This window comes from Zootoca vivipara, chromosome 6, assembly GCF_965207765.1.
Source record: "Zootoca vivipara chromosome 6, rZooViv2.hap1.1, whole genome shotgun sequence".
In the NCBI taxonomy this organism is placed as follows: domain Eukaryota; kingdom Metazoa; phylum Chordata; class Lepidosauria; order Squamata; family Lacertidae; genus Zootoca; species Zootoca vivipara.
This window is the reverse complement of record NC_142589.1, coordinates 11,222,654-11,250,154: the sequence shown is the minus strand read 5'-3', so window position 1 is coordinate 11,250,154 and position 27,501 is coordinate 11,222,654. Positions and strand designations below refer to the sequence as shown.

The following is a 27,501-nucleotide window of genomic DNA, read 5'->3' as shown; positions in this document are numbered from 1 at the left end:
AAATTTTAATTTGAAAAACCAAATAAATATATACAGTATATATATATTTAAAGGAAAGTTAAATGTGCTTTAGTTGCTGTGCTTTAAGCCTTGGTTATGGTGTGGATATATGCTTGCTGTCTCTCTTCTGGAGTCTTTCTTTTGCAAACCACCAGAGGGCGCCCAAACCCTTGAGCTTTCCCATAAGCTCAGATATGTAATAGAACAGTGAGTTTTGATGAGGGAGGCAAATACTGTATAGATAGATGATAGATTAGATAGATAGATAGATAGATAGATAGATAGATAGATAGATAGATAGATAGATAGATAGATAGATAGATAGATAGATAGCAGGGAAAGTCATTGGCAAATACACACACACACACACACACACACACACACACAGGGGAAGTTGTTGGCACCCCTTGGGCAGGGGAAACAAAAGACAGGCAAAGGGGGTCTGAGAATTTATGGGATTTGAACCCTGTCCTTCCTCCCAGGGTGGCCAACGTCAAAATGTGAAAAGAGTACAGTTTTAAAAATAAAATAGAAACATACCTAATTTTTTCCCAAAACGATCTCATACCCCCCAAGATTTAGCTGTGATACCTGCATTGCAGGAGATTGGACTAGCTGACCCCATCCAAATTTGCAATTCTGTTATTCTTGTTCTCGGTCAGTAGGGCCAGTGGGGAATTCTAGAGTTCTCCTCAAGGATTTGTCCCCGAGTGTCTCTTTCAGAGGAAAACCAAGGCAGGTTTTGCTGCCAGAAGTGACAAACTTTCTAGGCACGATGGGGTGCCTCTTTCCCCATCTTTGAGGACTTGAACGGCAAGCCGGCCTTAAAATTGCTTCCCATTGAGGACGTCCGGAGGAAACCTTTGGCTAAAAGGAAAACAATGACTTCCTCCTCCTCTGTTTATTAAAGGAAACAGACCCGGAGCGAAGACCACAGGGAAACCCATGCAGCTGTAATCTGAAGCACAGAACAAAATGCAACACAAGGAAGAACTTTGGGGAACGGGTTAGGGGTTGGAGCAGTTGCTTGGCATGCAGAAGGTCCTGGGTTCAATAGGAGAGAGTCTCTCCACACCCACCCCCCACCCCGAAATCCTGGAGGGCCGCTGATGGCCGGTGTAGCTAAGCTTGAACTAGACGGACCAATGCTCGGATTGAGAATCTAGTATTGTCTGCACTGACTGGCAGCAGCTCTCTAGGGTCTCAGGCAGGGGACGTTCCCAGCCCTACGTGGAGATGCTGCCATTGGGGATTGAACCCGGGGCCTTCTGCATGCCAAGCAGCTTCTTCAACGCGGACCTGCATCCTGTCCGCTAAACGCAAAGTAACATTCTAGTCCTCATGTTCCTGAACAAAGGGCTGGTATAAACAAGGAGCTGCCTTATTCCATGTCGGACCGTTGGCCCTGCCTAGCTCTGTATGGCATACACTGATTGTCAGCAACGGCTCTCCAGGGATACAGGCAGCTGACTATCCCTGTCCTACCTAGGACACAGAATCATAGAATGGCGGATTCAGGAGGGACCCCCAAAGGTCATCAAGTCCAGCCCCCAGCAATGCTGGAATCACAGCAAACCACGTGCAATCTGTGACCTTCTGCATGCAAAGCAGATGCTCCACCTCTGAGCTGCGCTGTCCTTCTGGGAACCCGACCTGAGTCCCGCCCAGTTGACTCAGTTTGCATTCTGCCTCACCTGAGCTCCAGTCTCTGCCTACGACATAGGAGGAAGCGGCAAAGACAGGATCCAGGCAGGTAAAATTGCAAAGGACCACAAACAGGTAAGGCTCCCTGCTGAATTTCAGGGGGACTCTGCTCTAAACCGAGCATCTCTCTCTCTCTCTCTCTCTCTCTCTCTCTCTCTCTCTCTCTCTCTCTGTCTATAGCAATTAATTTTTTGTAGTTTTCTTTCCACCCCGAAGCTCAGAGCCGATTTGGACATGCTTTTGTCTCAGGCCTGAGTTGGGAAGCTGCCTTGTGCGGAGTCAAGCACCAGGCAGCTTTCTGCTACCTGGAGATGCTGTCAGGATTCGAACCTGGCACCTTCCGCTTGCAAATTGGCTCTGCCACTGAGCTGCTCTTGGAGGCTCTTAAAGGCTGGCTGGCAGAGGCCCAGAGCTGCTGACCCAGTGACAGAAGAGCAGGGAGCATGCCTGAGCATGTGCAGAGTGCTTTCCGTTCTGGGCGTCCCTCGGTTATTTCCCCGCAGCCTCTGTTTCCCCTTTGTACAATGGATTGGCTCGGTTCCAGGGGGACAGCGGGAAACAAACAAATCAATATAATACATGTTTGTATGGCTGTGTCTCACACAGGTCTACCTAGCCCAGTGCTGCCCGCTCTGATCAGCAGCAGCGGTCTTTTAGCTTCTGGCCTTCTGCATGCCAGGTACGTGTTCTGCCATTGACCTGTTTCCTGAGAAGACAGGTCCCTTACACTGACTAGGTTGGACCATCCAGCCTAGTATTGTCTGCACTGACTGCCAGCAGCGCTGCAGGGTTTCTGCCCAGAGACCTTCCCAGCTCTATGTGGAGATGCTGCCGGCAACTGAGACTTTCTGCCTGCCGAGCAGGTGCTCTGCCACTGAGCTATGCCCCTCATCTCATGCAAGAACCAATAAATATCCGTGCGTGTTTATGGGGCATCCCCACATGCAGCTCAGTACAATTTAGGGATCAGGGATGATGGGCCCAGACCCAGGGCTGGAAAGGGGAACCCCAGACCTCTTTATCCAGCCCCTGGAACTCTCTTTGGCCACACCCCTTCTTGCCTGATGACTGGAAGTGAGATTGGAGTCCAGCAGCTTCTGAATAATAATAATAATAATAATAATAATAATAATAATAATAATAATAATACAGTAATAATAATAATTTATTATTTATACCCCGCCCATCTGGCTGGGTTTCTCCAGCCACTCTGGGCGACTTCCAACAAACATTAAAATACAATAATCTATTAAACATTAAAAGCTTCCCTAATGCCTTCAGATGTCTCCTAAAAGTCTGGTACAGTAGTTGTTTTTCTCTTTGACATCTGGTGGGAGGGCGTTCCACAGGGCGGGTGCCACTACCGAGAAGGCCCTCTGCCTGGTTCGCTGTAACTTGGCTTCTCGCAGCGAGGGAACCGCCCAAAGGCCCTTGGCGCTGGACCTCAGTGTCCGGGTAGAGCGATGGGGGTGGAGACGCTCCTTCACGTATACTGGACCGAGGCCGTTTAGGGATTTCAAGGTCAGCACCAACACTTTGAATTGTGCTCGGAAACGGACTGGGAGCCAATGTAGGTCTTTCAAGACCGGTGTTACGCGGTGAATGGGCACAGGTTTTGCTTACGTCTTGTTTATTTCTGTATTTATTGCATTTATAGCCTGCCTAGTTCCTCCAAGGAGCTCAAGGCAGCACACATGTCTCTCTGCCCCCACAACAACCCTGCAGGGTAGGTTAGGCTAAGAGAGGCACTGCAACTGGTCCCCAAGGCATACCCTCCAATATTTCTCCGATGAAAATAGGGACATCCTGTTCCATAATAATAATAATAATAATAATAATAATAATAATAATAATAATAGGTAAAAGGTAAAGGTAAAAGACCCCTGGACAGTTAAGTCCAGTCAAAGGCGACTATGGGGTTGCAGCGCTCATCTTGATTTCAGGCCGAGGGAGCCAGCGTTTGTCCACAGACAGCTTTCTGGGTCATGTGGCCAGCAGGACTAAACCGCTTCTGGCGCAACGGAACACCATGACGGAAGTCAGAGCACACGGAAACACCATTGACCTTCCCGCCACAGCGGTACCTATTTATCTACTTGCACTGGTGTGCTTTCAAACTGCTAGGTTGGCAGAAGCTGGGACAGAGCAACGGGAGCTCACCCCGTTGCGAGAATTCGAACCGCCGACCTTCCAACTGGCAAGCCCAAGAGGCTCAGTGGTTTAGACCACAGCGCCACCTGCGTCCCATAATAATAACAACAGTAATAGTAATAATATTAATAATAATACCCCACCCATCTTACTGTGTTACGCCATCCACTCTGGGCAGCTTCCAACATAATAGAACATTAAACATTTTTTTAAAAAAACCTTCCCTATACAAGGCTGCCTTCAGGTGTCTTCTAAAGGTTGTATAGTTACTTATTTCCTCAGCATGGCGGTGGTGTGTGTGTGTGTGTGTGTGTGTGTGTGTGTGTGTGTGTGTGTTACATAACTCCATACCCTCCAACATTTCTCCGATGAAAATGGGGACGTCCTAAGCGGAACATTCCAGGACCCAATCAGAAACCAGGACGGCTTCTGTAAATCCAGGACTGTCCCTCGAAAACAAGGACACTTGTGAGGGTCTGACACCCAGCAAGCAACATCATGGCCGAAGGGCGGATTCGAACCCCGGTCTCTCCCAGGCCCGTGGCCCACTTCTTGTTTTGCCTGCTGATCACGCAGCTTTTAAAGCCACAGGTGCACGACTCAATTAGCAGAGGCCATTGCGGGGCGAGGAGAAAGTTTGCCCCTCCAGGTTTCCCAGCCTCTCCCAGAATTTTTTTTCCAGCATGCCTCTGCTTTTCTCATTTCTCCTGGACCTCCTGATTTTCAAATCCCCAGTTAGCGAGGGAAGGGCTTCTGCTGTTGTCTACAAAACAATGCAGGAAATGAATGTCTGTGGGGCGTTGGTTTTTGAAAAGGGAGTGGCGTTGTGCCTTGGGATAGAGGCGGATTTAGGGGAGCGTGACCTGGGCGTGGAGCCTTGGGGGGGGGGACACACAACTATGATGTAGAAGAGAAGGCGAGAGGCAGGGTGTTTGAATTTTGCCGTTGCCCAGGGCGCCACTGAAATTTGAGACCCCAAGGTCATGGGGGAAAATTTCCTCCCTCTCTTGTAACACTAGAACTTGTAGCTGAAGCTGAAGGTTGGACGATTCAGGACAGAGAAAAGGAAAACTTTATCTATGCAGCGTGAAGTCAGACAGTGGAACTCCCTCCCACTGGAGGCAGTGATGGCCAACAACAGCAGAGGATCTGCTATGAAACTAACGGAGCTTAAGCTTCAGGGCCCCTAATCCTGGAAGGGCCCCAGAAGCGAATTCAGTGCCTGTTGCTTAAAACGTTTGGGTCTAGTTGACCCCATTTGAGTTGCGCGACTCAAATCGGTTAATTACATTTTGTTGTTTGGTTGCAAAGTTTGAGAGTCAGTGGCACAGATGTTGTAAAGATTTGGTGATCTGTTGTGGAACAACTCCAATGAATAAGATAACAGGGGTTACCCAGACCTCGTGGCTGGTTGAGAAGGGGCCCCCAAATGTTGGTGTGCTGCTGGCCATCAACTTGAATGGCTTTAAAGGAGCATTATATCTTGGGACTCAGCTACACGAGTAAAAAAACCACCACGTTTTGAATTCGTTGTAAACATGTAACACCAGGTGGCGATGGAGAGCAAGAAAAATTCTATGTGATTTTTATATAGCGTTTTCCCCCTTTTGTTATAACGATTTAATTTCTGACTTATTTATAGCGGTTTCCTACCCTGTGTGTAGATCCACCCCAATTCATGGAGGAGGGGGTTGTGTATTGTTAGTAGACAGGACAGCGGTACTTCTTTGCCTCCACAGTTGGAAGCGGGAATACTTCTGAATGCCAGTTGCTGGAAACCACAGGAGAGGAGAGTTGGTCTTGTGTTCGGATCCTGCTTGCTGGTTTTCCACAGGCGACTGTTCAGCCGCTGTGAGAACAGGACGCCGGTCTAGGTGGGCCATTGGCCTGATCCGGCAGGCAGTCTCTTCTTATGCGCTCACGTTCTTATGTGGCAGTTGTTTTGGGGCAGAAAGGGTGCCTTTTCTTGCAACAGCAGCTAGACTTCACAATTCTATGATCCTAGGATTTTATTTAATTTTGTTGTTTTAATTTCCCTTTCGAATCTTTTCTGATGAAGCGCAGAATCTAAGGATTTGAAATACGCAGGCAAATACTCGGCTACTGCTTCACCAACCGGGCGGACAAAATCCTTGCCTCATCCAAGTCCTAATTCAAAGTTGGGAGAGGTTCCCAGGGGCCATCTAGTCCAACCCCCTGCAATGAAGGAATCATTTATGCAAAGGCTGTTCCCATCTATCTCTGCATTGTAAGGAGCATTTCGATGGGTTTGTAAATAAGCAATTTTTCCTATGGCGACTGAGAGTCATTCCCCAGGCAGGCAAGGAAATCTATAACCCTTTTTCTTTTCTGATTTATTTTAGCTTGCAGTCGATTAACGTGATCTATACATGATCTTCTAGGATAATCCTTTTTTCATTTCTTGTTGAAGCCTTAATTATTATTATTATTAATAATAATAATATTAATAATAATAATATTAATTCTGGACTTATTTGCAAACTTGCAGTCATTGTTACATGAGAGACACCATTATTTTTGTGTGTTCCTGGTAGCAGGCCCTCTCCTTTGAATCTTATGTCGCCTTGACCTAACCTTGGCTTTCCTTTTAAACAAAGCAGAACCCAGAGTTTCTCAACCTCATGTTCGCAATGTCTGCTGAAATCTCTGATGCATATGTAAGGACCAGACCAGGAAACCGCAATACACAGAGTTTGACTTTTGATCCATCCGGCTCAGTATTTCCTGCTCCAACCGGCAGCAGCTATGGAGGATCTCAGGCAAGATGTCTTTCCCAGCCCTATGTGTTGACAATGGGGATTGAAAATGGAACCTCCTGTATACTAAGCAGAAAACAAAAATCCTAGTCCTCATGGTTCTTGGGGGGGGGAGGACTGATTTAAACAGAAACAAACAAAGTTGCAATATAACAAGTCAGGGGGCTATGTAATGTCTGCACTGACTGGCAGCAGCTCCCATGGGTTTCAGGCAGGGGACATGCCCTGGAGATAGATGCTGGAGTCTGCGGCCTTCTGCATGTATATTATTATTATTATTATTATTATTATTATTATTATTATTATTATTAGACCACCTGACTGGGCAACTCCCAACAAAGTATTAGAAACACAACATCACATCAGTCATGAAAAACTTCCCTGTACAGGGCTGCCTTCAGATGTTTTCTAAAAGTCAGGTAGTTTATTTCCTTGACATCTGATGGGAGGGCGTTCCACAGGGCAGGCGCCACTACCGAGAAGACCCTGTGCTTTGTTTCCTGTAACCTCACTTTTCGCAATGGACCTCAGTGTCTGGGATGAACGATGGGGGGTGGAGACACTCCTTCAGGTACGCAGAGCCAAAGCTGTTTGGGGCATGGGTAGGCAAACTAAGACCTGGGGGCTGGATCTGGCCCAATAGCCTTCTAAATCCGGCCCGCAGTCGTTCCGGGAATCAGCGTGTTTTTACATGAGTAGAATGTGTCTTTTTATTTAAAATGCACCTCTGGGTTATTTGTGGGGCTTGCCTGGTGTTTTTACATGAGTAGAATGTGTGCTTTTATTTAAAATGCATCTCTGGGTTATTTGTGGGGCATAGGAGTTCGTTCATTTTTCTTTTCTTTCCAAAATATAGTCCGCCCCCCCACAAGGGGGGGGGAAACGACAGTGGACCAGCCCCCTGCTGAAAAAGTTTGCTGACCCCTGGTTTAGGGACTTAAAGGTCAGCTCTGGCACATTGAATTGTGCTCGGAAATGTATCCCCGAGCCATGGCTTTTCCTTAGAGCTGTCCTATGTGCACACTTGCTTGATATTCTAATTGATTTAGACGGTAACAAACTATTTTGTTTTTCTTGGCACCTACTTTAGATTTTCATTTTGGGGGGTAGTGGGCTGGTGGAGACGAGACACACAGGGGAGCCTCGGCTGCATGGAAAATAGGCGGGAGCCCTGACTTGACGCGAAAAGGTTGCACAAAGCGAGTTCAACAAAAGTTCCTTTTAAATGCCGAAACCAACCGGCTGGTTATAACCAGGCATGTTGTTGCGTAAGGTCTCGGTGGGATCCGGACGGAGCTGTCGATCTGGCTTGCCCGGTTCGTCTTCCCAGCTTCTGATGGCTTATGATTGTTGACAGTCGAGGATTGGGGAAGATTTAAGTGCCAGATTTTAGTGGGGGCATCCTTGTAATTTGGGGTGGGGCAGGGGAGACCAAAGGTGTGTCCTCTGATCTCTCGCCCTGAGTCAGCACCTTGTAGCTCAATACTGCCTGCACTAGCTGGCAGCAACAGCTCTCTAGGGTCCCCACCCCCAGCCCTGCCTGTAAATGTTGCTGGGGGTGGGGACCCTAGAGAGCTGTTGCTGCCAGCTAGTGCAGGCAGTATTGAGCTACAAGCTGGGGCCTTCTGGATGCAAAGCAGGCGCTCTACCAGAGAAGAATGACAGATCAAGTACTGTAGATGGATTATACCAAAATGGCTAAAATGACCCGAAGAGTCAGAAATCAGGAAGAACAAAATTTTAATAAGGAATGGGGAAAATTTATAACTTACCTTAAAAACCGTTGTAAACGGTTAAAATCGTTAGTAGGATCGGAATAAAACTTGTAGTTTAATGGTGAATTTTGGATACAACGGAGAGGTAAAAGATCTGGATTACGTATTATAAAAGATACAGGAGGAAATGATTAACAATAGGACGCATTAAGGGGGGAGAGGGAAGTCCAGGAGATTCTCTGGAATCTTGTTTGTATGTTGGATATGTGACTGTAAAATTTTAATCTGAAAACCTATCATCTATCTATCTATCCATCTATCCATCATCATCTATCATCATCTATAAACCAATGCAGCTGCTCTACTATGGAGCTAAGGTGCTTTGCTTAAAGGGAGAACAAGATCCCAGTCCTCATGGTTCTGATTTAACTCGGGGCAGGTCAGGTCATTGGTTTATCTAGTTCAGCATTCATGGAATAATAGAAGCCTAGAATGCGGGTGGCGCTGTGGTCTAAACCACTGAGCCTCTTGGGCTTGCGGATCGGAAGGTCGGCAGTTCGAATCCCCATGACGGGGTGAGCTCCCGTTGCTCTGTCCCAGCTCCTGCCAACCTAGCAGTTCAAAAGCAAGTAGATAAATGGGTACCGCTCCAGCGGGAAGGTAAACGGCATTTCCGTGCGCTGCTCTTGTATCGCCGGAAGCGGCTTAGTCATGCTGGCCACATGACCCAGAAAAACTGTCTGCGGACAAACGCTGACTCCCTCAGCCTGTAAAGCGAGATGAGCGCCACAACCCTAGAGTCGTCTGCGACTGGACTTAACTGTCAGAGGTCCTTTACCTTTACCTTTAGAACTGTAGAGCTGGCATTGGACCACAATAAGCCCAGTCCTATGCAATGCAGGAATCACAGCTCAAGAATCCCTAACAGCCAGCCAGCGGCATTGCATCCTTTATTGGCACCTGGGCAGAGCTGTCTTAAGCTTATCTGGCGCCATGGTGCAAGGATCCCTCCGACGCCCCAACCCCCACCCCCACCCGTTTCCCTCCAGGTGGGCAGCAGCTGGAGGGCGGCTCCTCCGGCGGGGCGTAGGCTCCAGGCGCGCCGCCGTGCGGCGCAGCATGGCAGAAGCTGGTGAGGGCGGCGCTGCCAGCAGGGCTGGAGGGCGGCTCCTCCGGCAGGCAGGAGGCTCCGGCACGACACGGCATGGTGGAGGCAGACAAGGCGGTGAGCTAATGCCGGTAGGCGCCACATCCAGCCTCCGCTTCTTCCCTGGCGCCCTCCAGAACTTGGTGCCGTGGTTCCCTGCACCACTAGCCTCTATGGCTAAGATGCCCTTAAGGAGAGGCTAAGGAGAGACCAGGGGCTGAAAAAAACTTGCTGCACCAGGCAAACCTTCGCTGCCACTGGCGGGCACAGAGCACAGAGGGTTCATAGGGCTGCACTGCACTGCCTCCCCTCCCACCCACGCTTGGGGGGGGGGGCGCTCAGCCAGCCAACGCGGCCCTTGGTAAGGGGGCATGGTGGCAAGGCCGGGCTCTGGGTCCCAGATACCCCTGGCGGCAGGCAGGGCGGGGATCCCTGTGGGGGGAGGGGTGCCTGGTTCGTGCCCCCCAAAACCATGCCCATGGGGCTACCCCCTGGCTCTCTCCACGCTATGTCCCTGCAGACAGGTGTCCAAGCTCTGCTCCAACCTCCAACGAAGGAGAGGCCGCCACCTCCCAAGATTGTCCGTCAGAAAGTTCAGCCGGAATCTCCATCCTTGTGATTTGAATCCATTGGTTCAGGTCCAACTTACTGACTGGGAGCATCTCTTCAGCACTTCAGGCACTGAGTCTCTCTCAGCCCTGCCTGGAGATGCTGCCATTGGGGATTGGAAACAGAACCTTCTGCATCCAAAACAAGTCTTCTGCCCCCCCCCCACTTCTCTATGCTCATTCATTCATTCATTCATTCCCTGCCCATCTGGCTGGGTTTCCCCAGCCACTCTGGGCAGCTCCCAACAGAATATTAAAAACATGATAAAACATTAAAAACTTCCTTAAACAGGGTTGCCTTCAGATGTCTTCTACAAGTCAGATAGAAGACTGCCACTCTGACAGTCTCAGTTGCTTAACACAGACTTCCAGCAAACGTAATCCACCTATTGGGTTGCACAGGTCGGGCTATCTGATAAAGGAATTGCCTCAAATCCCCATTGATCTCTCCCTTGACAGATTTTTACTTTTTTAAAAAGCAAATTAAAAATCTATATCACAGCTCTTTTTGCAGCTAATACCAAGAACGTACAGTGGCATTTTAAGAATTAAAACTCAGATAATCTTAGCACACCTGCTTTTAAAGATGAAATTACAGGTTTGGGAAGGAGATGGTCTCTACGTGTCAGAAAGGAGCTTAAGACTTGGCTGGATGTGTTGCTGGTGGATAAGGGAAGAAGGGAGTGGAAAGAGAGAGAGAGAGAGAGAGAGAGAGAGAGAGAGAGAGAGAGAGAGAGAGAGAGAGAGAGAGAGAGAGAGAGAGAGAGAGAGAGAGAGATGGGGAAGGCTGTTCTTATCCAAGAGATTTGTCTCTCTTAGATGGTACCTAAAGTGCTTCCACCTAAAAGGGGGCAGAGTCCGAGTTGCCAAGCATAGATATATCTGATCCTGTATCTCTGCTGCATTGCGGGATCTCTTCGGGAGAAGAAAAGGCCAAGGAGCAAAATCTCCACAAATCCAGAGCGGAGTCCGAAAGATGGTTCGATGGTTTGTACTCCTCCTTCCGGCAACTCCTGCAGCCAAGCTGGTGCCGAACGCATTGCTCCACTTTCCTTTGGACCCAGGGGCATAGCTAGCTGCTCGGGTGCCCAGGTTGGCACCCATCGCCTCCCCTTCGGCTGTAGGGTGGCTGAGGGGGAGGCAGAGGGCAGGCGCAAGCCCCACGCTGCTGTTTTAGGCAGCACGGAGCCTGCAGGCACCTGAGCCATTACATCACTCCCAGGAGAGACATGTGGCTCGGGCGCGCTGCAGGCCAGGCCCCATGGTAAGTGCCACCTCTTGCAGTGTGGCACCCAGTGCCCCCCCAGAAAAGACAAAAAAAGAGGTAAAGGTAAAGGACCCCTGGACAGTTAAGTCTAGTCAAAGGCGACTATGGGCTTGCGGCACTCATCTCGCTTTCAGGCCGAGGGAGATTGTCCACAGACAGCTTTCCAGGCCATGTGGCCAGCATGACTAAACTGCTTCAGGCGCAAACAGAGCGCACACAAATGCTGTTTACCTTCCCACTGGAGCGGTACCTATTTATCTACTTGCACTGGCGTGCTTTCGAACTGCTGGGTTGGCAGGAGCTGGGACAGCAACGGGAGCTCACTCTGTCACGGGGATTCGAACCGCCGACCTTCTGATCGGCAAGCCCAAGAAGCTCAGTGGTTTAGACCACAGCACCACCAGCGTCCCTCCCCCCGGCTACGCCTCTGTTTGGACCCCATCAACAAGGCCAAGAACAGGGTCTTGTCGTCTGAGCACCCAAGGACCTCCTTACACACCACCCAGGCTTGCCCCCCAGGAAGGTTGCTTGTGTGCTCTTTGACTACAGCCCCGGAAGTGCACTCCAATGCTTCTCGAGGCAGACGTACGCCAGCAGTATATTTCTTGAGTTTTTGCATATTGCAAAAGAGGAAAGCCATTGTACAATCATGTTGTTGTTGTTGTTTAGTCGTTTAGTCGTGTCCGACTCTTCGTGACCCCATGGACCATAGCACGCCAGGCACTCCTGTCTTGCACTGCCTCCCGCAGTTTGGTCAAACTCATGTTCGTAGCTTCGAGAACACTGTCCAACCATCTTGTCCTCTGTCGTCCCCTTCTCCTAGTGCCCTCAATCTTTCCCAACATCAGGGTCTTTTCCAAGGATTCTTCTCTTCTCATGAGGTGGCCAAAGTATTGGAGCCTCAGCTTCACGATCTGTCCTTCCAGGGAGCACTCAGGGCTGATTTCCTTAAGAATGGATAGGTTTGATCTTCTAGCAGTCCATGGGACTCTCAAGAGTCTCCTCCAGCACCATAATTCAAAAGCATCAATTCTTCTGCGATCAGCCTTCTTTATGGTCCAGCTCTCACTTCCATACATCACTACTGGGAAAACCATAGCTTTAACTACACGGACCTTTGTCGGCAAGGTGATGTCTCTGCTTTTTAAGATGCTGTCTAGGTTTGTCATTGCTTTTCTCCCAAGAAGCAGGCGTCTTTTAATTTCGTGACTGCTGTCACCATCTGCAGTGATCAAGGAGCCCAAGAAAGTAAAATCTCTCACTGCCTCCATTTCTTCCCCTTCTATTTGCCAGGAGGTGATGGGACCAGTGGCCATGACCTTGGTTTTTTTGATGTTGAGCTTCAGACCATATTTTGCGCTCTCCTCTTTCACCCTCATTAAAAGGTTCTTTAATTCCTCCTCGCTTTCTGCCATCAAGGTTGTGTCATCTGCATATCTGAGGTTGTTGGTATTTCTTCCGGCAATCTTAATTCCGGCTTGGGATTCATCTAGTCCAGCCTTTCGCATGATGAATTCTGCATATAAGTTAAATAAGCAGGGAGACAATATACAACCTTGTCGTACTCCTTTCCCAATTTTGAACCAATCAGTTGTTCCATATCCAGTTCTAACTGTAGCTTCTTGTCCCACATAGAGATTTCTCAGGAGACAGATGAGGTGATCAGGCACTCCCATTTCTTTAAGAACTTGCCATAGTTTGCTGTGGTCGACACAGTCAAAGGCTTTTGCATAGTCAATGAAGCAGAAGTAGACGTTTTTCTGGAACTCTCTAGCTTTCTCCATAATCCAGCGCATGTTTGCTATTTGGTCTCTGGTTCCTCTGCCCTTTCGAAATCCAGCTTGCACTTCTGGGAGTTCTCGATCCACATACTGCCTAAGCCTGCCTTGTAGAATTTTAAGCATAACCTTGCTAGCGTGTGAAATGAGCGCAATTGTGCGGTAGTTGGAGCATTCTTTGGCACTGCCCTTCTTGGGAATTGGGATGTAGACTGATCTTCTCCAATCCTCTGGCCATTGCTGAGTTTTCCAAACTTGCTGGCATATTGGGTGTAGCACCTTAACAGCATCATCTTTTAAAATTTTAAATAGTTCAGCTGGAATATCATCACTTCCACTGGCCTTGTTATTAGCAGTGCTTTCTAAGGCCCATTTGACTTCACTCTCCAAGATGTCTGGCTCAAGGTCAGCAACCACACTACCTGGGGTGTACGAGACCTCCATATCTTTCTGGTATAATTCCTCTGTGTATTCTTGCCACCTCTTCTTGATGTCTTCTGCTTCTGTTAGGTCCTTACCACTTTTGTCCTTGATTATGGTAATCTTTGTACGAAATGTTCCTTTCATATCTCCAATTTTCTTGAACAGATCTCTGGTTTTCCCCATTCTATTGTTTTCCTCTATTTCTTTGCATTGCTCATTTAAGAAGACCCTCTTGTCTCTCCTTGCTGTTTTTTGGAAATCTGCATTCAGTTTCCTGTATCTTTCCCTATCTCCCTTGCATTTTGCTTGCCTCCTCTCCTCCGCTATTTGTAAGGCCTCGTTGGATAGCCATTTTGCTTTCTTGCATTTCCTTTTCCTTGGGATGGTTTTCGTTGCTGCCTCCTGTATAATGTTACGAGCCTCCATCCATAGTTCTTCAGGCACTCTGTCCACCTAAATCCTTAAACCTGTTCCTCACTTCCACTGTGTATTCATAAGGGATTTGATTCAGATTGTATCTTACTGGCCCAGTGGTTTTTCCTACTTTCTTCAGTTTAAGCTGGAATTTTGCTATAAGAAGCTGATGATCTGAGTTACAGTCAGCTCCAGGCCTTGTTTTTGCTGACTGTATAGAGCTTCTCCATCTTTGGCTGCAGAGAATATAATCAATCTGATTTCGATGCTGCCCATTTGGTGATATCCATGTGTAGAGTCGTCTCTTGTGTTGTTGGAAGAGAGTGTTTGTGATGACCAGCTTGTTCTCTTGACAGAACTCTATTAGCCTTTGCCCTGCTTCATTTTGAACTCCAAGGCCAAACTTGCCAGTTGTTCCTTTTATCTCTTGATTCCCTACTTTAGCATTCCAATCCCCTGTAATGAGAAGAACGTCCTTCTTTGGTGTCATTTCTAGAAGTTGTTGTAGGTCTTCATAGAATTGGTCAATTTCACTTTCTTCAGCACCGGTAGTTGGTGCATAAACTTGGATTACTGTGATGTTAAAAGGTCTGCCTTGGATTCGTATCAAGATCATTCTGTCATTTTTGAGATTGCATCCCATTACAGTGGAACCTCGGTTTATGAACACCTCGGTTTATGAATTTTCAGTTTATGAACGCCGCGGACCCATCTGGAACGGATTAATTCACTTTCCATTACTTTTAATGGGAAAGTTTGCTTCAGTTTATGAACGCTTCAGTTTATGAACAGACTTCCAGAACCAATTACACCCATGTTTCAGTTTATGAACGCTTCAGTTTAAGTACTTCGCGGACCCGTCTGGAACGGATTAATCCACTTTCCATTACTTTCAATGGAAAAGTTTGCTTCAGTTTATGAACGGTTACTCCGCGGACCGTCTGGAACGGATTAATCCACTTTCCATTACTTTCAACGGGAAAGTTCGCTTCAGTTTATGAACGCTTCAGTTTATGAACAGACTTCCGGAACCAATTGTGTTCATAAACCGAGGTACCACTGTACAGCTTTTGCCACTCTTTTGTTGACTATGAGGGCCACTCAATTTCTTCTATAGGATTCTTGCCCACAGTAGTAGATATGATAGTCACCCGAACTGAATTCGCCCATTCCCTTCCATTTTAGTTCACTGATGCCCAGGATGTCGATATTTATTCTTGTCATCTCATTTTTGACCACATCCAGCTTACCTCCACTCATGGTTCTTACATTCCAGGTTCCTATGCAATATTTTTCTTTACAGCATCGGACTTTCCTTTCGCTTCCAGGCATATCCGCAACTGAGCGTCCTTTTGGCTTTGGCCCAGCCGCTTCATCAGCTCTGAATCTACTTGTACTTGTCCTCCGCTCTTCCTCAGTAGCATGTTGGACGCCTTCCGACCTGAGGGGCTCATCTTCCAGCGTCATAACTTTTATATGCCTGTTGTCTTTGTCCATGGAGTTTTCTTGGCAGGGATACTGGAGTGGCTTGCCAGTTCCTTCTCCAGGTGGATCACGTTTAGTCAAAACTCTCCACTATGACCTGTCCATCTTGGGTGGCCCTGCATGGCATAGCTCATAGCTTCTCTGAGTTATTCAAGCCCCTTCGCCACGACAAGGCATTGATCCATGAAGGGGATCAATCATACCAATCAATCATACCAATCATACCAATCAATTTTGCATTGATTGATGCCATAAGATTTATTACCCGCTTGATTGTAACAGGAAACCTCAAAGCGGTTTACAAAGAGAACGGAACGATAAAGTTATCAATGAGAACAGTGAAGGAAAAATGAAGGCAACTTCCCTCTTCTCAGTTTGGTGGGATTTTATTGAATATATAGAAAATTTACATTTGTCTCTTCCACAAGCCTCTCGGGGAATTTGGGATAAGTAACGTTGGAGTGGTTGAGAATTTTTCTTGACATAATATAAAGCTTTTGGCTCTTGTTCCTCCTTGTTTCAGCCATAGGTTTATATTTCTGTATATCTTGCAAATCTGGTGTGTTACACACTCCTCATTTCTTATGGTGGTATGCTCTGCTTACCTACAGTGGTACCTTGGTTCTGAAATGCCTTGGTACTCAAACAACTTGGAACCCAAACACTGCAAACCCGGAAGTAAGTTTTCTGGTTTGCGAACTTTTTCCGGAAGCTGAACGTGCTCCGTTTTGAGTGTTACGCTGAGGACTGTCTGTTTTTGCTATTCATTTTGCGTTTTGTGGCTCTTTTATTTTTATTTTTTTGTGACTGTGTGGAACCCAGTTCAGCTACTGATTGATTGATTGATTGATTGTGTGTGTGACAGCAGTACAGTTTATTGCTTTCATTTTATGGATCAATGGTCTCGTTAGATAGTAAAATCCATGTTAAATTGCTGCTTTAGGGGTTGTTTTTAAAAGTCTGGAATGGATTAATCCATTCTGCATTACTTTCTATGGGAAAGCATGCCTTGGTTTTGGAACGCTTTGGTTTTGGAACGGACTTCCGGAACGGATTAAGTTTGAGAACCAAGGTACCACTGTATTGGTATCTTATCACAAATATATGGAAAATCAGCTTTATCATTTCTCCTTGTGAATAGGACATCCCAATTTGGTTTGGCTGGGTTTTTGTGTGTTAGTCTCATGAAGTGCTATTCTGTTAGTTGGGTTGTATGGATAAAATTCAATAAAAAATACTTTAAAAATGAATTAAAATAATAAAAAATAAAAACAATAAAAAGAAATATTAGAAACGTATGTGATTGTAAGTGATTGTAAGTTGTTTCAAACTACGTATTTGAAAATCGTTGTAGCCCACTCAGGTACCTTAGGGCTAAGAGTAGGTAATTAACAATAACAGTAGCAATAATAAAATACTTGTGTTTTTCCTAATATATGCATTTTTAAACACAACTTCGCCTAATTTCCACATTTTGGTATGCAACGCACACTTCTTTTTTCTTGCAAAGGAATTATTCCAAACAATTTTTGTTCTATTTCCCCTAAAGGTAAAGGTGAAGGGAACCCTGACCATTAGGTCCAGTCGTGACCGACTCTGGGGTTGCACGCTCATCTCGCATTATTGGCCGAGGGAGCCGGCGTATAGCTTCCAGGTCATGTGGCCAGCATGACAAAGCCGCTTCTGGCAAACCAGAGCAGCACATGGAAACGCCGTTTACCTTCAGCTGTAGCGGTTCCTCTTTATCTACTTGCATTTTTGATGTGCTTTTGAACTGCTACCGGTAGGTTGGCAGGAGTTGTGACCAAGCAACGGGAGCTCACCCCGTCAAAGGGATTCAAACCGCCGACCCTCTGATCAGCAAGCCCTAGGCTCAGTGGTTTAACCCACAGCGCCACCTGGGTCCCTTGCTATTTCCCCTAATCCATGTATTTTTAGACACCCCCCCCCCGTGCTTTAGACACATTTGTAGGCCAGAGCATTGCAAAATTCAGAGGCTTGTAGATTTTTAAGGATGCATTGAAAAGTTTTGCAGCGGTTTTTCCCGCCCCCCCCCATGTTTGCCATGAAAACCCCACATTTTTGCAGCGCCCCACAAAACAAGTAATCACTACATCAAACATGGGGTTTGTACTTAACAGTAACATTTATCTGATGAAAATAAGGATGTCCTGTTTAACAACAACAACAACAACAACACGCTTCCCATCAAACTGGGTTGCCCCAGCCACTCTGGGTGGCTTCCAACATATATAAAAACATAATGAAACATTGAAAACTTCGCTATGTTTATTTTTATTCTGATTTCTTTATGATTATTGCTTTGTCAAAATAATAATAATAATAATAATAATAATAATAATAATAATAATAATAATACAAATAGAATACAACAAAAGCAAATACAAATACAAACAAATACAAAACCTTCCCTAGCCAAAGCTCCCTTCAGATTTCTTCTAAAGGTTGTCTAGTTACTGATCTCCTTGGCTTGGGGGTGGGGGCTGCATAAATCCAATATTTCTCGAGGGAAAATAGGGACGAGACGACCTACGGAAAAGCGGGACATTCTGGGATCAAATAAGAAACCGGGACAGCTCCTGTAAATGTGGGACTGTCCCTGGAAAACCCAGGGCACTTGGAGGGTCCAGGGACTTCAAAAATCAGGGTCCCCTCCCAACCAGCGCCAGACTGTTGTTTTGCAGCGTTTTTGCGGTCGCCGGAGCTTCTTTGCGGAAAGAGGGAGCGAGAGAAAGTGGGAAAGAGAGCGGTGGCTTGTGCAGAGACCTTCCACCTCTGTCCTCTGACGTGAGGCTTCTGTGGTCCAGCCTCCCTCTCCTCCTGAATATTCATGGCCGGAGAACCTCTTTTGGAGCCAGTCTGGAGAGAGGCGGAGAGGCCCACGGCTGCTATAGGGGGGAGCCTCAGAGCCCTGGGATCAGCTGGCAGCTCTCGGCTGCTCCTAGTGACCGAGAGAGGGGGCGGCTGGAGGCAGCTCCCTCCCTCCCTCCCTCCCTCTCTCTCTCTGTGTGCAGTCTGGACCGAGTAGCACATCGGTCACAGTTCGGACAAGGCCTACGATCTCCTCTCCAGCAATGGACCGAAGGCCAGGCAGCGGAGAGGAGTTTTAGCCGGACTCATCCGTGCGCCCCCTGAGCATGGATCGGCGGCGGAGAGAGGAAGGCGCCGCGCTCCCAAGCCGCACCGTGGGGCTGCTGCCGCTGCCACAGACCGCTTCTTTGTAGCATCGCAACAAAGAGCAGCGAGAGCTGCGGGGGGTAAGTGGGCTGAACCCCCTCTTTGACCTTTCCAAACTCCTTTCTGGGAAAACCACTCCGAGGCTAGATTCGGCCGGCAATATGGACCGACCATGTGGTTCCTCCCCCCCCCAAACAAACCTCCCCAAATTGCCTTCTCTCTCTCCCTCTCCTCCCCTTTCTGCTCCTTTCCAAGATTTTAAAGAAGGGATCATAAAAAGGGGTGTCTGCACGTGGCAGAACGGGGCGCAAAATGCGCTCGCGTTTGGTGCGTAAAAGCAAGGCTAGAAATTTTGTTATTATTATTATTTTTAAAAAGCCGTTTCGGGAAATTATCCTCGCCTCCTGCCACTTGCAGAAAGGTTAAGCCCCACTCCACCATATAATGCACCCCCGCAAGGCCAACGAGACGTTGGTGACCTTTGCGAGGTCAGCAGAATTGACGGGCGCTTGATCACGGAGACGCGGTTTATATATAACCCTGCTGGGGTGTATGTAAATCAATCCCGATCCCGTCTTGGGATTGGGGAGGGGGGGCGGAGAGGAAGCGAGGAAACGGAGTGTGTGCAGAGATGAGGGTGGGTTTTTATTTCATTTTTTTGCATCTCAGTGGGGAGTTTTGCTTGGCGAGTCTCAGGGGATGGGGAAATTCAGGTGATGTAGGGAGCCACGGCCAGGCGGCATGCCTGAACACCCCATGGAGGGGGTGGGGAATACTTGGGTGCAGTGCTCCCTACCCAGAAAAAGTGGCGATGAAGCCCCAGAGCAGGAGATAGACCTTTTAAGGGACAATGAATAAGTGAGGAAGGAACAGGCTGTTTGTTGGGTTGTTCTGGGGCAGGCATCCCCAAACTTCGGCCCTCCAGATGTTTTGGACTACAATTCCCATCTTCCCTGACCACTGCTCCTGTTAGCTAGGGATCATGGGAGTTGTAGGCCAAAACATCTGGAGGGCCGCAGATTGGGGATGCCTGTTCTGGGGCAACAAGAAAGGATGGCATAGATTGTGGAAATTTGAATTCACACCAGGCATTTAAGGGATGTTTAAAGCACATGGCTCCAATTCCCAAAATAATTCTGGGAACTGTAGTTTACCCCCCACGGAGCTGAAATTCCCAGAACCCTTAAGAAATTAAATGACCTGTAGTTTAATCACATGAAGCTACAATTCCCGGCGCCCTTAAGAAACAACATGAGAGAGGTCCAAGGCACCTCCGCTTACAAAATGTGCTTGAAATTATTGTGTTGATGTGACTAACAGATTGAATAAACCTTTTGGGGACTTAAGTCACACCATCAGACGCTTAATGCATTACCCTTATTTAAATTTGACAGACCTGTATATACGCACCCATGGGTGCAATGGGCAAATGAATAGAAGAAAGAAAGAAAGTGTAGACAATGGGGGTAAAATGGAAAAGGCATGTGAACAGGACCATTAGAGCTCAAGTAGAGCTCAAATATGCACAGATTAAGTGTCTGGGAAAAGGTTGGAACCTCAACGGCAGAACATCTGCTTGGAGTGCAGAAGGCCCTTGGTTCAACGGCATCTCTGCATAGGGCTGGGAGTGTCCCCTGCCTGGAAACCCAGCGGTTCATTGCTGCCAGTCAGTGTAAACAGTACTGAGCTTGTTGGCTCAACAGAAGGCAGCTTGGCACCGCTGAGTAAATTGACACCTGTTGTGGGGAAGGGATCCTTGGTCTCTGTTTCCGGCTGAAGCAAACAGAACCAAGCTTTCGTATTAGTTCAGGATGAGTAAAAGAAAGTCCTTCATGCAGCCCAGAGTTCGACTGTGGAACTCCCTCCCACAGGACGCAAGGATGGCCCCCCAACTTGGATGGCTTTGAAAGAGGATTGGAACAATTCAAAGAGGAGAGGACTGTTGATAATGACTAGCTGGGGTGGCTACGCTCTGCTTCCACGGTTGGAGGCAGCAATGTTTCTGAATACCAGTTGCTGGAAACTGCGGGGGGGGGGAGACGGCTCTTGCGTTCGAATCCTGCTTGCGGGTTTCCCATTGGGGCACCTGGTTGACTATTGTGAGAACAGGGTTCTGGACAAGGTGGGCCACTGGCCTGATCTGGTGAGGTCTTATGTTCTTATGTTAAAAAACCCCCGAGAATCTGAAATTGTCGATCTCCCACACCTCATTCCAGCTGTTCTGATCTTTAGTTTCTCCTTTCCCAACTCTTCCCCTCTCTGGGATTAAAAGGATTGCATTGATATACACATAGATCTAGCATTAAAGGGTCTTGGGAAATGGGGTCCTGTGATTGTGCTTTAGACAGGAGAGGAGAAGGTTTCGGGGAGGCACAACCGTGGCATTCTGATCTCTGAAGGGCAGAAGTTGCAGTAGACTTTGGGTTCCTGTTGCTCCAACGAAGCAGGAACTTGAACCAGCAGGTGCAAATTTCAGGGGAAGTGACTTTCAGTTAAGCATTAAGAGAAACTTTTCTTAAGTTTGGCAGTGGAACACACTCCCTTAGAAGATGAGGGACTCTGCTTGACTTTGGAGATACTACCGTATATTCCGGCGTAGAAGGCGACCGGGCATATAAGACGACCCCCAACTTTTCCAGTTAAAATATAGAGTTTGGGATATACTCGCCATTTAAGAAATATGACCTGGCGTATAAGACGACCCCCGACTTTTGAAAGCAGCAGTAGGCAGATTCAGAGGCAGTGATTGGCATCCTGGTTTTGTCCCCCATCCTCCTCCTGAGTTCTCCAAGGGCACCCCTGAGACTGAAGAGGAGGAAGCTGGCAGAAAGGACCACCGCCATGGGACTGGATGGAAGTAAGGAGGCAGGCAGGCAGTGGTTGGCCAAGGCTGGGGGTGTGGGGCATTCACCTTCATGGACCACCCAGGGACACGGGTGGCGCTGTGGTCTAAACCACTGAGCCTCTTGGGCTTGCCAATCAGAAGGTCAGCAGTTTGAATCCCTGCAACGGGGTGAGCTCCCATTGCTCTGTCCCAGCTCCTGTCAACATAGCAGTTAGAAAGCACGCCAGTGCAAGTAGATAAATAGGTATCGCTCCGGCGGGAAGGTAAACGGCGTCTCCATGCGGTCTGGCTTCTGTCACGGCATTCCGTTGTGCCAGAAGCGGTTGAGTTGTGCTGGCCACATGACCCAGAAAGCTGTCTGTGGACAAACGCCGGCTCCCTCGGCCTGAAAGCGAGATGAGCACTGCAACCCCATAGTTGCATTTGAGTGGACTTAACTGCCCAGGGGCCCTTTACTTTTTTTTTTTTTAAAAAAAACCCTTTTAATGGACTGAACAGACATCTTTCCAAGACGCTGTATTGGAGATCCTGCAGAAGACTAGATGACCGCTAGCTACCGTAAGACCCTCTAAGTGTCCCTATTTTCCAGGGACATAAGTGTCCCTATTTTCCAGCTGTTTTATCTGCATGTCAAACAAGGTGTGAGACAAGGGCCTGGGAAAGACCAGGGTTCAAATCTCCCCCTCAGCCCATGCTGTCGTTTGCTGGGTGTCATCTTGGCAGACCCGCCAAGTGTCCTTGTTTTTGGGGGACGGTCCCGGATTTACAGAAGCCATCCCGGTTTCTAATTTGACCCCGGAATGTCCTGCTTTTCCTTAAGACATCCCTGTTTCCATTGGAGAAAGTTGGAGGCTGTGCAGTTATGCAAACCCCGAGCCAAAAAGATAATCACAACCTTTAGAAGACATCTGAAGGCAGGGAAGTTTAATGTTTCATTGTGTTTTTATATGTGTTGGAAGCCGCCCGGAGTGGCTGGGCCAACTAGTAAAATGGGCGGGGTACAAATCATAAAATTATCATGATTATCATAACGGAACAGGACGTCCCTATTTTTGTCGGAGAAATGCTGGAGGGTATGGGTCCCTGTTTCAAAGCTGGAAGACTCAGGGTGGGTGAGAGAAAGTCCTTCTTTGCACAGAGTTAAACTCTGGAACTCCCTGCCACAGGGCGCAGGATTGCTTTGAAAGAGGGCTGGGCAAATTCAGAGAGGAGAGGGCTATTGATTGCTACTAGCCCAGGATGGCTGGAAGCAGCAATGCTTCTGAATACCAATTGCTGGAAACTTCAGGAGGGGCAGAGGGTTCTTGCACCCGTGTCCCATTTGTGGGTCTCTGCTTGGGACATCTGGTTGGCTACTGTGAAAAGAGGGTGTTGGACTTGATGGGCCACTGGCCTGATCCATCAGGCTTTTTTTAATGCTCGGAATATACCTAATGGGTGGCAAAACCCATTTTATGGAGGTACCGCCTTTGAAATATGTGTGTGTGTGTGTGTGTGTGTGTGTGTGTGTAAATAGCAGCAGCGGGAACAAGGGCGTACCCACCACGGGGCAAGTTAGGGCAGCTGCCCTACTCTAGAAGCAGGGCTGGTGGGCAGAGGCGGAGCACAGCCCGGCGGAGCGCGAGTTCGGCATTCCCGCCGCGCCGCACCCTCCCTCCAGCTCCCCGTCGCGCCCTCTGGCAAGGCCAAGCGCGGCGGGGAACCAGAGAGCGCGGCGCGGCGGGCGGGAACGCTGAACTCGCGCTCCGCTGGGCTGGGCTCCGCCTCCGCCCACCAGCCCTGCTTCTAGGGAGGGGCACAGCCGGGCGGAGCGCGAGTTAGCCATTCCCGCCCACTTTGTGGCCCCTCCCCTTCCGTGCCTTGGCCCCTCCCCTTGCCCCCCCTAGTTTTGATCCTGGGTACGCCCATGAGCGGGAACCATGTAGAGGAAAAGGAAGAGGAAGAGGAAGATGGGACTTCTGAGGGCAGCAAAGGGCACAGATCTGTCGTCCCCAGGAGACAGTGCCAAAGAGCAACAGGTTAAACTTTGAGGTTCTAGTTGGTGGGGCAGGAATCAACACCACGCATCCACTTGCTGGCCTATAAATTAAGTTCAAATTCATAGCTCAGCCTTCTGCTTTCTGGTGCCCCCTGTGTGTTGTCAAGACTACAACTCCCATTGGCCCCAGGCAGCGTCAATAGTCGGGGTGATGATGGGAGTCGTAGGGGAGAATCACACTGCATTTGAAGCATATTCAATGCAGGTGGTTTTTTTTTTAAGCACATGGCTTGCCCACCAGTGAATCTTGGGAACTGTTGTTTTCCTCTCCTGGAACTCCCGTTCTGCAAACCACAGTTCCCAGGAAGTCACGTGCTTAAAACGTACATGGAATACAATTTAAATGCAGAGCGTGGGAATTGTAGATTGTGAAGGGTGCTGGAAACAGGAGTTCCATGGGGAGGAAAACTATGGTTCCCAGGAGTATTTGGGGGGAGGTTGGATGACTTAAATGTGCATCGGGCATGAATTAAGTGTACAGTGCGGATCTGCCCGAAACATTTGGAGGCCAGGCAGGCTAGAGAAGGCTGTTGGGAAGCAGGCCGTGGCTTGCAGGCAGTGCGGCAAGCTGAGATCTGTACATGCTCAGGGGCACTCTTGCCTTTCCCAGCTGTGTGCTGCTCATGCTGGGGTGCTTGATGACGTGTAATGCAGGCTCGGTGCTGCCTTCGAGGCAGAACCGAAGAGGAGGAGCTCCTTGCTGTTTTCTGAAGCGAAATCCGATCTGATCTGCCATTTGTTGCTCCATGGCCTCTTGGCGAATCCTCCTTGTTACCCTCCCAATCTGGGACGGGTGTCGTAATGGTTTCCTAGGCTCTCTGCCTTCTCTGTGATGGTTCATTCAGTGTGACTGGAAGCCTGCATGCCAGAGAGGGTGGGACACTTTTTTCTTCAGCTGTGAGGGAAGGAGGAAACAAATGTATACGTATTATTGAGCTGATTGTTCCAAGGTGGCTCAGAAAAGCCTCAGGGATGGGAGTTGAAGAGAGCCTTTTCGCATGACTAGCCCAGTGGCCTCAACCAACGCTGAATCAGGCCAAACCCTCTGCTGAGCACAGCATCCTGTTCTCACAGCAGTCAAAACAGAAGCCTCTTCTGGTAAGCCCGCATCCAGCTACAAGACCAAATTCAAGGTATTACTATTAGACCATAGAATCCTAGAATTGTAGACTTGGAAGGTACCCCCCCCAAGGCTCTTTATTATTATAACTTATTTGGTTTTTCAGATTAAAATTGTACAGTCACATATCGAACATACAACATACAGACAAGATTCCAAGGAATCTCTTGGACTTCCCTCTTCCCCTTTGTGGGTCCTATTGTTAATCATTTCCTCCTGCATCTTTTATGATAATCCAAAATCTTTTACATCTCCATTGTGTCCAAAATTCACATTAAACTACAAGTGATATTCCAATTCTACTAACAATTTTAACTGTTTTCAATGATTTTTAAGGTAGGTTTTCCCCATTCCTTATTAAAATTTTGGTCTTCCTGATTTCTGACTCTTCGGGTCATTTTAGCCGTTTCGACATCATCCATCCACTTCATCTGCCATCTTCTTTCCATCTCTGGGCCAATAACATCCCCGCAGCTGTGGTCACACACATAAATAGTCTTTTCGGCTCCCTTGGGATTTTGGCACCGAGATTTCCTAAAAGGAAGGCTTTGAGTATTTTTTAGGAAAAAAATTCCCAACTCATTATATATCATTTCCCAAAATTCTTTTACCGTCTTACATTTCCACTACACCCCCAAGGGTCATCTAGTCCAACCCCCTGCAATGCAGGAATCTCAGCTAAAGCATCCATGACAGGTGGGCCATCCGACCTCTGCTTAGAAACCTCCAAGGAAAGAGAGTCCACCACCTCCTGAGGGAGTCCGTTCCACTGTCGAACAGCTCTCACTGTCAGAAAGTTCTTCCTGATGTTTAGTCGGAATCTCCTTTCTTGTAATGTGAATCTGTTGGTCTGGGTCCTCCCCTCCAGAGCAGCAGAAAACAAGCTTGCTCCATCTTCCACGTGACAGTCCTTCAGGTATTTGCAGATGGCTATCATATCACCTCTTTACCTGAACGATCGCCGTGCCCCAATTATGCCCAGGCGGCCGGTTCAATCTGCACACCTGGCATTTTAAAACTAGGTTTCACATATAACATTCGTTCTGCCTTTGCGAGGAATCACTCCTTCATTGGAGAACTCCGGAACTCCCTGCCGATTGACATCGGGGCAGGCATCTCTCCGCTGTATTGTTTTCAGCAAAAAATGTGGAGAACAGGATGCTCAATCCAGCAGCCAGGCCTTTCCGACGGTCTCTATTTCTCTGTCTGTGTGGTTTGGGCAATGTTGACACAACGCTGGAGATTGAGCAAGTTTGGACTGTTCTCTCCCAGCGAAAGAAATGTCTCATTGCTGGGAGTGATCGCTGGTCATGTGGACATTCTTGGCTCCTGGAGATGTTTGGTTTACCCAGTTAAAGATTTGTGTGTTGCCGGGAGCTCTCTCTTTGCTGCCTGCCCCTCCTGAACGTCAAAGGATCTGAAACCAAATGAGAGGATCTCTTTTCCGGAGGCGGCACAGGAAGAGAGGTTAAAGATTTAATCGTTGGCCCAAAGGTGGGATTGAACAGGAGGGCTTGAACCAGGGAAGAAGAGCCTCCAGCCCACAGGCTGAATGTGGCCCCCTGGCCCTCTCAATCTGGCCCACAGGACTCTCTCCAAGTCACTCCCCTTGTCCCAAATCCACGCCCCTCGGTGGCCCAGATTTGAACCCTCCTCAGATACTTTTGCTTGGCTGAGATACATCTCTGAAGTGTTATCAGGCTTCTGAACAGAAGAGAAAGAGAGAGGGAGAGGGAGGGGGAGAGAGAGAGGGAGAGAGAGAGAGAGAGAGAGGGAGAGGGAGAGGGAGAGAGAGAGAGAAACAGGTGAGTGTGTGTGTGTAGAAATCTCTGGCTTTTGCTTGGCTGAAATCATAGAATCCTAGAATAGTAGAGTTGGAGGGAACCCTAAATGTCATCTAGCTCAACCTCTTGCAATGCAGGAATCCTGGGGTGGATTTGAACCCAGTGGCGGAGCTTCATGCTCTGGCACCGGGGGGGGGGTAGGTGGAAGCATGGGTGGTGCGTGTCCCGGGGGCGTGGCATGCTGCCCGCCATAGCTGTCAAGTTTTCCCTTTTCTCGCAAGGAAGCCTATTCAGCATAAGGGCATTTCGCTTTAAAAATAAGGGAGAACTTGACAGCTATGCTGCCCACAGGGGCGTGGTGCATGTCCTGGGGGTGTGGTGCGCCGGCTGCTGGGGTGTGGTGCCCAGCGTGGGTGGTGTGGCAGCCGCGATGGCACCCCACTGGGATCGTGCTGCCAGGGGCGGTGCATTCCCCCGCATCCTTCTTCCTCCGCCAGTGCTTGAACCACAAAAGTTGCCTTTTGCTCCACCCACTTTTACTCCTGACCACGCCCACTTCTGAACCTGGGACACTTTGCCTGTGCTCAGCCACTGGGTAATTAAACAATTATTTTTATGTTAATTAACAGCAATAATAATAATAATAATAATAATAATAATAATAATTTATTAACAAATTATTAAAATAAAACATTCTATTAAATTTTAAAAGCTTCCCTAAACAGGGCTGCCTTCAGATGTCTTCTAAAAGTCTGGTAGTTGTTTTTCTTTTTGTCATCTCACCAGAGGTCAAAGAGAACAACAATTACCAGACCTTTAGAAGGCATCTCAAGGCAGCCCTGTTTAGGGAAGCTTTTAATGTTTGATTTCTGTATTTTAATGTTTTGTTGGAAGCCACCCAGAGTGGCTGGGGGAACCCGGCCAGATGGGCGGGGTATAAATAATAATAATAATCACAATCATAATCATAATCATAATTGTTATTATCATCATCATCTGGTGGGAGGGTGTTCCACAGGGCGGGCGCCACCACCGAGAAGGCCCTCT

At 48.1% G+C, this 27,501-nt stretch overlaps 1 protein-coding gene across 7 annotated transcripts in view; it reads left to right on the top strand.

The window, feature by feature from the left end:
- The first annotated feature begins 1,760 nt into the window (after positions 1-1,760).
- ARHGEF10L (Rho guanine nucleotide exchange factor 10 like) overlaps positions 1,761-27,501 on the top strand; it is a 135,136-nt gene continuing 109,395 nt past the window's right edge. For 4 of the 7 annotated variants that reach the window (XM_035121227.3, XM_035121226.3, XM_035121224.3 and 1 more), the window contains exon 1: positions 18,317-18,747. The gene's annotated coding sequence lies outside the window, so the exon portion shown is untranslated. Of the gene's footprint in view, positions 1,780-18,316; positions 18,748-27,501 lie in introns of those variants that run through there. The other 3 variants (XM_035121225.3, XM_088671534.1, XM_035121223.3) reach the window with 2 other exon arrangements.